Below are 13,166 nucleotides of genomic sequence, written 5' to 3'. Positions count from 1 at the left end.
CATGTCTGCATCTTGTCCTGTGAATAACTGCTATGAAGACAATGATATGCAATGTGTTAATTATTGTCAATGTCCTACTAACCTGCTTTAAAACTGTTTCATTGCTATTTTCTTTTTTTCTCATTAAAATGAATAGAAATTTCAAGATAAAATTTAAAAAAAAAGATTAATTTCTCTGAAACTGAACTACTCAAATTTGTTTCTGTGACTCTGTTACATTTTTCTATATCCATCTATCATGTGAGTATTTCTCCTGAGATGACATATAGGTGTGCCTAATTCATCCTAGAGAAAACTACTTTACCCTTACACCAATGAAACTGTGTTATCCATCCTACAGCATGACATTCCCATGAGCTCAACCCAAGGCAAACTCATGGAGGTCACCTTATTTTCTTCCTCCCACTGACCATACCCATGCTTTTCCACTAGGATTGCGTGCAGGCAATCCACAGGCCACATCATCACCATGTTGTCTATGACTTCCCCTTCACCTTTACTTCTACCACCCCTGCCCTTAACCATCTTTTTATCTTTCCTGCGTTACATTTCCCTAACTGGCCTCTGTTTAGCTTCTCAAATTTCTACTGCTCCTAGCTTCCAAAACTCTTTCAGAAAATAAATCTGGTCTTGCTGGTTCCAGTTATTCATGAATAACTTGCTGGTGCTCTTAAGGTCAAGGTCAGCTAATAATTCCATCCATCTGAACTTTCATGGTTTTTCTCCTAGCCTCTGTCTCTGTGCTTTACACTTCAACCTACTCACTCTTTATGAGTCGGACTTTCTCTGCAGTCCTACTGAGTTATGAAGAAATCCTCCACACATCATGCTTTCCTGATATCCAAACTGAACTGAATATCATTTATTTCTTTTCTACATGGCCTTTATGAGTTAATTCCTTTTTCCCTTCAGATCTCAACTCAGAATCACATTTTGCAGAAGCATTTTCTTACCCAACTAGTCACACTCTAATTTGTATTCTCCTTATTGTATTCCTAGTTTTCCAGAGCCACGAAATGTTCATATTATTTAAACCATTTATTTATTCGAAAGTGTTCCAAAATGTTGAAAAGTGTGTAAGCGTGAAATTCATTTGAACCTTCAGGTAGAACAGCTCATTTTTAATTCTTTCAATGTCTATAAGAAGACTGCTGTATTATTACACAACAACTTCAACTCATTTTCTCAAACTTCTTAATTTTTATGTCAGCTGAAAAATGAACATCACAAGCTGTAGCTTCACTCTCAGAAACACTCATTTGGGGATATTGCTTTCCTTTCACTTTGGCAATATTTGTGATAGGTTATAGAATGTTTTCTAATTTGTACATAATAATTTTAATTATTTTAATATATTGTGAGATATATTTAATATAACATTGATTGTTTTATTTGTTCTGTAAATAATAAAAAATTGGTGAAGACAAAAATTGCTGATACAAAAAAAAACTGGTTCAACTAATGTAATTTTTTTCACATTTTGTGTATTTGTCACAGGGTCTGCCTATGTAGCTCTGCCTTGTAGTGATCCTCCTGTTTTAGCCTCCCACATGGTGGGATTACAGACATGTGCTACCAGGCCCTGTGGGGCAGGCAGGGTATGTGGTACTGGGGATTGAACCCTGGTCCTGGCACTTGCCAGGCAGGAGCTTAGTCCACTGAGCTATCTCTCTGGCCCTGTAATAAAATTTTAACAAAGAAGAAAGCAGAAATTTTTTTCTTTCAGTCACTCACTAGGCTCAAGCTAGTCAATAGTGTTTTACTTCAAGGAAAACAACCAAAGCTTTCTGTGAATATGTGTTGAAACATTGTCTTAAAGGAAGTATAGGTATGGATTTCATAATTTTTTAGCTTTTGGAAATAACTTTTCTAACTTGTAAGTATAATGTAAAAATGCTGTGCATCTTACTTCCGTAGACCTGTCTGGGCTTCTATTGTTATATTACATGGAACTCTATATACCTGCTATATATTGGATGCAATCCAAATATGAAGCAGTAGAATGGAAGTAAATTAATGAATGCCATAATCAGTAGGTAGAATGTTATGCAGGCACCATTAGAAAGGCTATGTAATAACCTAAAAATGTAGTTATAATTTGGTGCTAAATTGGATGGCAAATTATATCTTGCATACCTATTATCAGTTCACAATACATAATATACCACATTGCAAAATCATTGCAAAGTGCTATACCAAATTTGCAAATCTCTCCAATCTCAGTTCTGATGTTATAGATAATTTTCCTTTATATTTCAAGTTCTATCTAATTGTCATAATTTCTTGAATAAAAGTTTAGGAGGAGATTATTTCTACGAAATCATCATTAGGTATAGAAAGGATTTCAATAACAAATATAACGGAACATTGCGAATCTCAGGGGAAAAAGTAAGGATATTATCAGATGGAAAGAAAATACATTCATTTCAGTCAAAGGATGACTTTTCTGACTATCTTTCAAATTTAAAATACAATGAAGAGATTTGGGGTAGTGCTGCACATGTGCGATTCCAGTATTAGGGAGGATGAGGAAGGAGATTTATCTTGAGTTCTAGGCCAGTCTGGACTAACCAAAGAGTTCAAGGCCAACCTGAGCTACATAGTGAGACCTTGTCAAAAAATAAATTACAGTGAAGAGCTGCAATAAGACAGCAAATTGATAAGGAGTAAAGTGTACCAAATTGTTCTTTTGTTAACTTATTTACGCCATGAGCAAAGTTTCCCAGAATCCCTGATCTGTATGATTACAGCACAGAGTTGGTTAAAAGTAAAGTCACAGGAGAGAATAAGCAGAGAAACACAGGTCATTTCACTGTGAATATCAACATTAACTGAAGGGAAGGAGCCAGGAGCCAGGAACTGCATTGAAACTCTCCTACTTATTTTTCCAGTTGCTGGCTATGTTAACCAGTAGTGAACCAAGCTAAATGCCATCAATTAGAAATGAACTCAGGAAGTTAACAGTCATAAAGAACAAATGATCTTCTATCTCAGCCACCTAGTGATCCAACAGTTTGGCCTTCCCTGCCTCCAGAAGTTCCAACAAAGTCTCGCCATTCTCCTATACCCAGACTGGATAGTGACATTTCTCTGATCCTCTAACCTCCCCTACCTTTGGAACTCTACTGCCATAAAGTATGTAAGGTCTCAGTTACAAAATGAAAGGAAATGCTTTGAACATTGCAATCTGAATACAAGTGAGAGGTCATTTTTTCTTTGAAGAAGTATCCTACATAAATTATTGTGGATTCAGAGAACAGTGATTTTGAATTAACTTATTCTGAATTTTATTTTTAATTTGTCTTCTTGGAAATGAGAATTAAAGTTTGAATCAAAACAGTACCTGAAGCACTAACTTTTAGATCACAAATTGTTCTGCTAATGAATATATAATTTTCAAGCACTACTCACAGAAAGTGTCTGGTAAGCAATGAACACAAATAGAATCTACATCTACCAAGGGACATTTTGTAATATATAAAACAAATTCCAAAAGTCAGTATGCAATCTTGGGTAATAATTACCATATATGCATAGAAGACAGTTATAAGAAAAAACTAAATTAATGTTATTCATTAACTTCAAACTACAAATCCTGAAAAGGTGAATCTTTTCTTATTTTTAAAGCAAATCCAATTTATACTATATTTTTAGAGAAGTAAAAATTACAGAATGGATATTTGTGTATTGACACTCCCGGTATTGCTATAGAATAATCTCCTACTACATCAGAACGTATAATGACAGAAAAAGCATGCTGGAACTCTGTTCATATTTTTCTTCTTTTTAAGTGAAAAAAAGTTTTTAACTTACTTCTTTTTATACATAGCAATGTTTTCATTCTTAAGATTTATTTTAGCTCATCTAGATATAGATACAGATATAGGTTCAGATAAACATAGAGAGAGACCAAAAAACATGGAGACAAATTTGGTCATTGATATGGGTTGACTGATATTCAAAACTGTCAATAAATATCTTTTACATGTACACAATTTGGTGAATGTGAATAAATAGAAACCCACACAACTGGAACACTGTGGATTCAGTTTTAAAAACCGAGTTCTAAGATGGAATAGTACTGCTTATCAACACTAGTAAACCCCCCCCCATTCATGAGAGGGACTCTGGGAAATTCTCTCTCTCTTTTTTTTAACAAAAATAAGATTTAATAACTCATTTTCTTTTGTGTTACTTTGATCCCCATGAAGTTGTTTATACTGTACAGATTAAAGTTACAAAAGCGAGAACAATTGATTGTACCATCCCTCACTGTCAAACTAAATCCCTTACTAATGCTGATGTTAAGAAAGAAAATCATACACTCCTGTGGGCATTAACTTCAAAATTGTACAAAGCTATGAAGAGAGAGACACTAGGATACTTCTTAAACTATGTAAAAGGAAGAATGAAAAACTTCCATGATGTTTTCTTAATATTTGGAAAGTTTTTCATTTATCCGTATAAAATATGTTTGTAATTTTGTTATTATGGGTCCATATAAAGACATCATTGTGAAAAAACCCTAGTTTTTATCTGCCCCCATCCTTTTAGTTCTACAAAATGTTAATTACATAATGATTTAGGATGAGCTAACTCTGTGTATTGTTTCCTTTTTATGTAACTCATCATTCCAAAACACAAAAAAATCTACAAATCATACATATTCATCACTGACACTGTAAATAAAATAATTCTGAATAACTTTTAAAGATATGTGACAAACACAATTAGTAAAAAATGATCTTTTATTCTTTTACCTTCTTTTGGGAAAAAAATGTTCCTCAGGCTTTATGTTACTTCAAAACATTCAGTTCTGAAAGAATTGCTACTATGGAAGAAAAATAAAGTGCAAAAATACATTTAAAAAAAGGTTTTTCAAAGCAAAATAGACCAATAGATTGAAAATAGTTTGATGTTTTACAGCTTGCCCCATGGCATCTCTTCTTTTATTTCATAGATGTCAGGAATGGAGTTTAGAATGTCTTTTTACACACACACACACACACACACACACACACACACACACACTGTACAAACTGAATGTGAGCGCAATGCACCATTCCCTCTCCCTTACTCCAAAATTTATAAATCAATAGCTCAATTTAAATTTTTAATTAAACTTTAAATCTGTAATTTCTCAAAGGCCTGGTCAACTGTCCATTGGCTATTGGAGTAACATCAAGAAATATATGATAGAAAATCTTGAATTTCTCTGGTAGAGTTGAGAAATCCCAACAATGGATACTGGCTGAGATGCAAGGGGCATGAACCAGGGATTGAACATAGGCCCTTGTGTTTGTCAAGCAAGCGCTTATTCTACTGAGCTATCTCTCCGGCCCCTGGTCCCTAAAACTTTGAGTCACTAGCACATAACATACCCAACTGTCTTGGAGAAGATGAGCTGTCTTTGGGATTAGAGACACAGTGTTGTATTTCAAACACAGAGTTAAGCCCACTTAATCAGGCTCAGATTAATCAGGGATAGAGAATGAAGAAAGGGATTTGTGTAATTGAACTGGGTAAACATTTTTTTCTCTCCCATTTGATTTGCATCATTTATTGTATTTTGCCTACCTGTTAGTCTTCCTCTCTATCAACCTATCTGTCTCTCTGCTAACCATCTATTTAATCTACCTATCTCCATGTCTACCTATATCACTGATATAGATAGATAAATAGATAGATAGATAGATAGATATAGACATAGATATAGATATATAGAATTTTACATAGTCAAATAAAGCAAAATAAACCAGAAAAACCTTTGTTAACAGGCTGCAACTATGCCCATCAAAGAACAAGCAGGAAGATAATATAGTCCCCCCCAAAAAGCAGATCATTATAGCTTTAGGCCTTGTATTAGAAAATCTAAAGTATTTTCTAAGTCAATTTAAGACAAAATTCCTACAAATTCTGGGAACAAAGCATGAAATATTACATTTCTTTTCTTTAAAATCAACCTTTCCCCAATGGTATTATCTCCTATAGTAGAAGGGAATACCATTCAAGCACTTCAAGAAATTTATTTGATAAAAAAAAATTTATTTGACTACACAATATAACAATTAATAAAGAACATCTTATATATTTTATATTTAAATAATTCAGATAAATAAATCCTACAGTTATTTATGCCCCAAAAATTAGATCAGCAAATATCTTCAGTTTGAGAGCGAGTTGTACCACTTAAGAATAAATGCATCAACGTAAAACTTGACTGATACAAAATGATTTTGTCTAATTGATGTGTGCAGTGTCAAAAGTGTAAGTACAGCTCAGAAACAAAGTCATTCTTAACACTAACAAGCACCTCAACATCATAACTGTGCTTGAAGACACAAAATGCACCATGTATGCAGTACCCTAAATATTTTCAAGTCAAGTGTGTTCCCAGTATCCTGCTCAAATATTTTCAACTTTTGTTTGTCTTTACCTATCCCCCCTTCTTTTTTCTGTTTTATTGCCCAAATTCTGGAACTGTTAAAGTGTGCCTCCTCAGGCATCACTTGAGCCCTTACTCCAGGCGTGGACGTTCACCCCACTGTAAACATGAAAGCCACCTTACTTCAAGCTCACATCCCTCTGCTTCGCAAAAGGGGAGTTAAATGTCTTCTCTCCCTCTCAGCAACTTGAAAGTAAGGATGAAATCTCATTCTGGTTTCCTTTCTAGCGCCTAAGACTGAGACAGGAGTATAGTAAGTCTTACCTAAAAGTTTATTGGCTTTTGGATTTAAACTCAGAAAAGATATGACATGTTAGTTCATTTATATAATGAAATGAAAGTTTTAATTTCTTTAAAATTTTAGGTTATGAATTGTAATACACATCTAAAGCACTTGGTAGTTCATTAATTATGAATGAGATGAGTTTTGTTCTTTCAGATCAACACAAAACATATTTCTAATTCTTTAAGGTTTAAAAAACTGCATGCCAGTGGGACTGTTTATCAGGCATCCTATAACATCCTCCAATCAGAAGACACGTTGGAAAAATGGCTTACAACAGCGGTATGTGTATGCTTCTGAAGACATAATGGTTCCACACCTCAGCCCCCTTCCCTTAATGAAGAGCTATAAAAGGTATCATCAATCCTGATCATCTTTAACAGCCTCTTTAGAAGTTGCAATGATGTTAATGCAATATTTTATGATTGGAGATGGCATTGAGTCCTTCACTATTTATGTGAATCTTGCCCTTGAGTGTTGAAGAGTTAATATCAGCTGAGTCTATTTTCTTAGAAGGCAAATGACTAGGGCAAAATGTCTATTTTATCATTCAGATCTCTCATTACTTTGGCTCACATATGTCGTCTTCTTCAGACTTGCCATTTCCATCTAACCCATAAACCATGAGCATGTGCACACAAGTGCATGCATGCATACACACACACACATCCCCTCACATCACATCACATCACATCACATCACATCACATCACATAAAATAGAAGTTGCTTTAAAACAAGACAGCTAAGCTCCCCTCAAAATGAACATGAATTATGGGCCTCAGTGCCCCACATCTTTAAAATCACCAACATGATCTCAGTAAATCAAAAAGGTGAAGAAAGTTATTTCCTTTGCAATAAAATGTGAACTGCATGCAGCCTTTCATTTACAACTGCATTACTTGTGATCAACTTTCCCAATTTAGAGCCCAGAGAAATAACACAAAGAATACTCTCAGCTCTCACTACTGAGCTATCTGGGCCAAGCAGGTGTGCTCTCAGCAGCAGAACATATCTTCTGAGGAATTTCTACCTAGTCCAACTCATCATTTCTGTAATTGGCTCAAAATAAGGTAAGTGGGTACCCAGGCCTTAAAGCCTTAAAACCTTGCAGGTTTCTTTGAAGTCTCTACTAAATAGCAAGCTTTCTTTGTTAGTGAAGTTCCTTTAAAATGGGTCTTCTTGATATATTATTTCCCTCATTTGATCAGTCTTGAGAGAAGATCCATGTGCAGTGGATACTGTTATTTTTTCATCTACAATGAGACATCTGAGTCTCACATACTTGCATTGATTTCTCAAAATCCCGAAAAGAATAAGGGCTCAAAGCTGTACCAGAATCTGTGATGCCTATCTTCAAGGAGGGATTTGCAAAGCCCATGGTTTCTACATAACTAAATACATTTTTTTCACTGAAAGTGGTAAATAGCGCAGAGAAATCAGACTCTCCCAGCACTAGGTTTCTTCTGCACATAGTTATTCATATTCTTCCCCAAACATCTAATTTAGTTCAGAGAGTGGCTTAGGCCCGAGGGAGTATTTGGTTCACTAATGTTTAGGACAGTGAGCACTCCTTAGCCATTGAGTTTAATGTTTCTTATTTTATGACTACAGGCCTAGTCCCACCTCTCTGCTGGATTACATTGTCCTGAAAAACTATTTATATGTACCCAGGGACTCCAGTAATGGGCCCATAAAAAATTCAATAAGGGAATATTTTAATCAAAATACGCTGTCTGACATCACAGAGTCACTGAATTCTCATTTAAAATAGGAGCACACCGCTGAAAAATGTTGATTGCTGTTTTAACCTCACTGGTTTCTAAATGCATTCTGTTCATGCTCTGCTGTTGATGTAACTGGCTACCGATGTGCATCCTTAGAAGAACCTTTCTGTTTAATGAGTAAAGAATCTCAAAATATAGGACCACCTACCAGCTCTCCCAGCAGTGTTTCCAGAGAAGTAAGGGCTCTTCTTCTCCTCAGGTGTAATGATCATGTGGGTACCATACAACAGAAAAATATATCTCTAAATGGAAAGAAATCCCCTTTAATTCCCCCTTGAGCAACTTCACATCCACATTTCCTAAAACATCTTTGCAGTGCAAGTTGCAGGTCCTTTTCCAAAATGAATAAAATCCCCAACAAATACCTACAAGGAGAGATGCCCGTGATGCTTCACTCAGGCATTTGCTGAGCTCACCAAAGTCTGCACTCATGCCGTAGATCACTCTGGCCCCATTAAAATGTTACAGGGCTTCACATGGTCATGTAGCAATTAATCACTGCTTAACAGTATGTGCTCCTGTGTTGATGAAATCGTTTGGAATATCTGCATGCAACCACAGGCTGGGAGAGTCTAGTATCTGCAGGTAATGAACCATGGCCTTACGTTATGGTCAGGGTAGAGAATGTTCCAGTTGGCAATTAATACACTAGCGGTGAAATATTTCTTCTAGGGAATGTAAGCGTCATAGTTTGAAACATTATATATACCACAGAGAGATCTTATTTATATATCATTTTGCAAATATTAATCTTCACAAAAGATTTCAATGTGAGAGATATGTCAGTGATAAAAGCCTTCTGGAATCGTGCAGCAAGTAATTCTTTAAAGACACACCTCACATCACCTCTGCCTGTATGTTCCTACTGGGATTCCTCAAAAATATTAACTAAAGAATATATATTAAATTTCAGTTTCAAGTATTTGCCATCAACAAAACAGGACTGCAGCATATGGCCTACTAAAGATTTAACTGCCCTAAAGATTTTTTTCAGTCAATACAAAATGAAATAACATGAAATGGAGTGAAAGGAAAAGAGAAGGAAAAAAAGAGAGATAAACTCACATTTTATGTAAGTATGTTGTAGCTGCTTAGTAGTTAAAGAACACAGTGACAAGGTCAATCACATCCCCTCAGAACTTACCCTGAAACCCTATACAGCAGTTTGTAGATATTTTGTCAGTGTCAGCCATGTGGATGAGTCATGGTCATTGCTTGACCAATTTGCTCTCTGCAAAAGCCTGTGAGAATGTATTTTCTCCAGGTGACTCTCCTTAGGCACACTCTACATCATCGATCATTTTCCTCTGTGGCCGCATAATCTCCTTGACCAGAAAATTTGGGACACCACTGAGTTACACTAACCTGTTTTGAAACTGTCACATTGCTACTTCTTTCTCAATAAAATTATTTTTAAAAAGAACATAGTGAGCAGTAAGATCAAATATGTGGAAACCCTTTTCTGGATTTCTTAGATACTGCACAGTCTTTCACTTACAAATATTTATCTTGCTTGTCTGATTCAGATGATATAATCAAGTACCAATTAGCCTACCAATAAAAGACAAGACTTAGAAATGTGAGGATTTATATAAGGCTGTTGAGCTCTGTGCTGCTATTCCCTGTGATGCTTCCCTCAGGCATTTGCTGAGTTGTTTATCATTATTGTATCTCATTTTTAAAGTGCTGAAGATTTTTTGCTAATCGATGCTTTTGGAATTTATATGTAACAAGTACCCTAGAAGGAGAGTACTCACTTGTGCTGGAATTCTGCTACAAGCACCCATCAAATCATTAAGAATTTTGTATCACTAAAGCAATGTGTGTTGATCCTTTTTTTCTTTTTTAAATAATACGCAATAGTGATAGAAAAAAAACAGCATTACAAATGATACAAAATTTCACTAAACAAAGAAATAGGAATTGAACAATGGTTGCCATACTGCATGATGTTATCTTCAAATTACAAACCCCTTTTGGTTTTTAAATTTATACCAAGAAATATAAGAAAAGGTTTAGAAATAATCAATTCATTTTCCTTTCTCTACTCTTCAACATCCATGAATTGCAATGTCTTCAAATAAGTAGGACAGTTTCTTCTGGTGCAATTTCATGAGTAATTAAAATTATCATGCTCAAATTATTTAGAATTACACCTCTGCCACCCATTTTCAGCCTAACTTTATTTGGGCCATGTTACATTAACAAAATAAATGCAAAATCATTGTACTATTCATCTGCATAGCTTTCTCTTTTTCCTGACTCTGACTCAGGGTTTTAGTTATCAGTTGGTTATCCTACCAAGAAGATCTCTTGCTTCCAAAATGTTAGAATCCAGAAGTATCCATTCAATCACTTTTATGCATCAGTGGTGTTAGCAGTATCTTAGTATATGCTGACCACAGAACAACAAAAATCTCTGAGTAGGGGAACATGAAAATATAGTATTGAACACTGATACAGTATTTTTTAAAGAAAATTGATCAATTAGAACCAGAGTAGTTTATCTTAAGAAGGAAAAAAAGAAGGAGATAAAGGAGGAAGAGGAAGAGTTGGAGGGGAGCAGCAGGAGAGGGGAGGAAGAAGAAAACACAGCAAGAGATAAAGTGAGAAGGAGTGGAAAGGAAGGGAAGGGGGAAATCTTTCAAAGGAGTAAGATTTAAGGATTTCCAAGTCTATGAAAAGATTTATGAAGTTAGCCTAGGAAAAAAGCAAGTGAGAATAGTTTGAGTTAACTTACCTGAGCTCTGTGTTACCTTCATAGCCCCAAATATAAGATTCTTTAAAAATTACTATATCTATTAAATCCCAGATGGGAATAGGATAGCCTCCGTTCTCACCCTTGAAGGAGACCATCTTTTGCGTCTCATTCTGCTTCTCACTCCTAGTGCAATCTTTGCTATCCAAGGGCAGTCAGTCAACCTGAAACTTTCTTCAGAAACACAGTTAGAAAGGGATGATTTATTCGAGCTATTGAGGCTTCTCACCAAGAACTTCTGCTTCACATCAAGGGAGGCACTTCCCATGTGGTCATTTCATGCCTGTTCTACTGAATTTTCTGTGCTCTTTGAACCCTAATTTGGAATTTAAATTTCATTTTAGTATATGAAGTTGTGGAGAACTCTCTCTGGATATGTTTTTGCTTGCTCAAATGACAGTGCCTTAGTTGCTTGCTGCTTTGGTTGGGCTTATTAAAATCAGCAAAAATAACCTTGCTGCTACAAAACAGATCAGAGAGACTCTCATTCCTGTCCTCCAGCCTTGCCTCATCTAACCTAATCTTTTCCCTGGAACAAGAGGTGTGACCGTGTCAGGATTTGCACTTCAAGCCCATCTTGGCTTAGCAGTCTGGGGTTTTTCTCTGTGACGGAATCTCTCAGTCTCATCACTGATTTCTCAAACTGACTTTCCTGTGGCTGTCCAGGTTGGACTCCAAGTGTGTTGGCAACCTCTACTAATGCTGTGGTCATGCACATTCTTTGGCAAGGCAAGGGTGAAGAAAAGTTGCATGCCTATCAGAAAATCAAGAGTTTCAAAGTAAATATAAGTTCTCTCATCATCTCTAATTGTCACTTGCTGTGGATGTCAGACTGACAGAGTAGCAGAATCTAATTTCCTTGTTTGATTCACCATGAAATTAAACTGAACTGACAATTTTTATTTTCACCTGGCAAATTCCTCCAACACTATTTAAATCTAGCTAATCAAGTACACTTATCTGCTGCACACACTCATCTCTCCTACCACACCTCTGACTTGCAGTAACCCACTTCCTGGAAGTCCTCAGACAGCTGAACGTTGGATTACATTTACAGTTTTAGAAGGTGTAAAAGAATGCATGCACATAGTCAGCCAAGGTGCCAGCAAATGTATCATGTTACAAAATTACTACTGAAAGATGAAAAAGAAAAGAAAAATGAGTGAAAAACAAAACCCTTGGACTATCATACTTCAAAAATACTGCCAGTCAGATGGTATAGTGAGGACTATGCTCAGTAGAACAGAAAAAGTAAATCTGACATTAAACGAGATTTAGGAAAAACAAGCTTAATGCCTATTTAAAACATAAACATCACTCTTCATATATAGTAAGTCTTATAGAAGGAAGTACTAGATGTGTATTTGCCTGATGAAATGGGAACATCTGGCAGTATAAGGACAGCCACTAAAAAGGAACTATAATTTGAGTTTTCAAAGATAAGGGAAGGTTCACAACCTAGAATCATTGTGAAATGTCTCAGTGAAAAGATTTATGATATGCTATAGCATGAGAAATATTATGCAGTTCATCACTTGAACATTAGCAATTACCAGCATCTCTGAAGAGACAGCTTCAACTACTGATGAGGGAAGGAAGAACCACGTGGACTTCTTGATGCAGAATCCACAGGGAGGAGCATATTAGCTGGACTAGCAAATTTATCACATCTTCAACTCTGAAGATCCCTTTGGATCCAGATCTCTAAACTGATGTATCACAGGCTTGGGTCTGCTCTTTCTCTAGTCTGAAACTGAAGATCTATGGATTTAATACAAGCCCCAAGACATTCTCAAAGAAGAACAGAGATTCTGGGTAGATTCCACATTTTGGACAGAAGATAAATTTTTCCATATGCTGAGTGGTTAAGAACCATATAAGAATCTAATTAAATA

Source organism: Octodon degus, unplaced genomic scaffold, assembly GCF_000260255.1.
Source record: "Octodon degus isolate 3935 unplaced genomic scaffold, OctDeg1.0 scaffold00095, whole genome shotgun sequence".
NCBI lineage: Eukaryota > Metazoa > Chordata > Mammalia > Rodentia > Octodontidae > Octodon > Octodon degus.
This window is presented reverse-complemented; position numbering follows the sequence as displayed.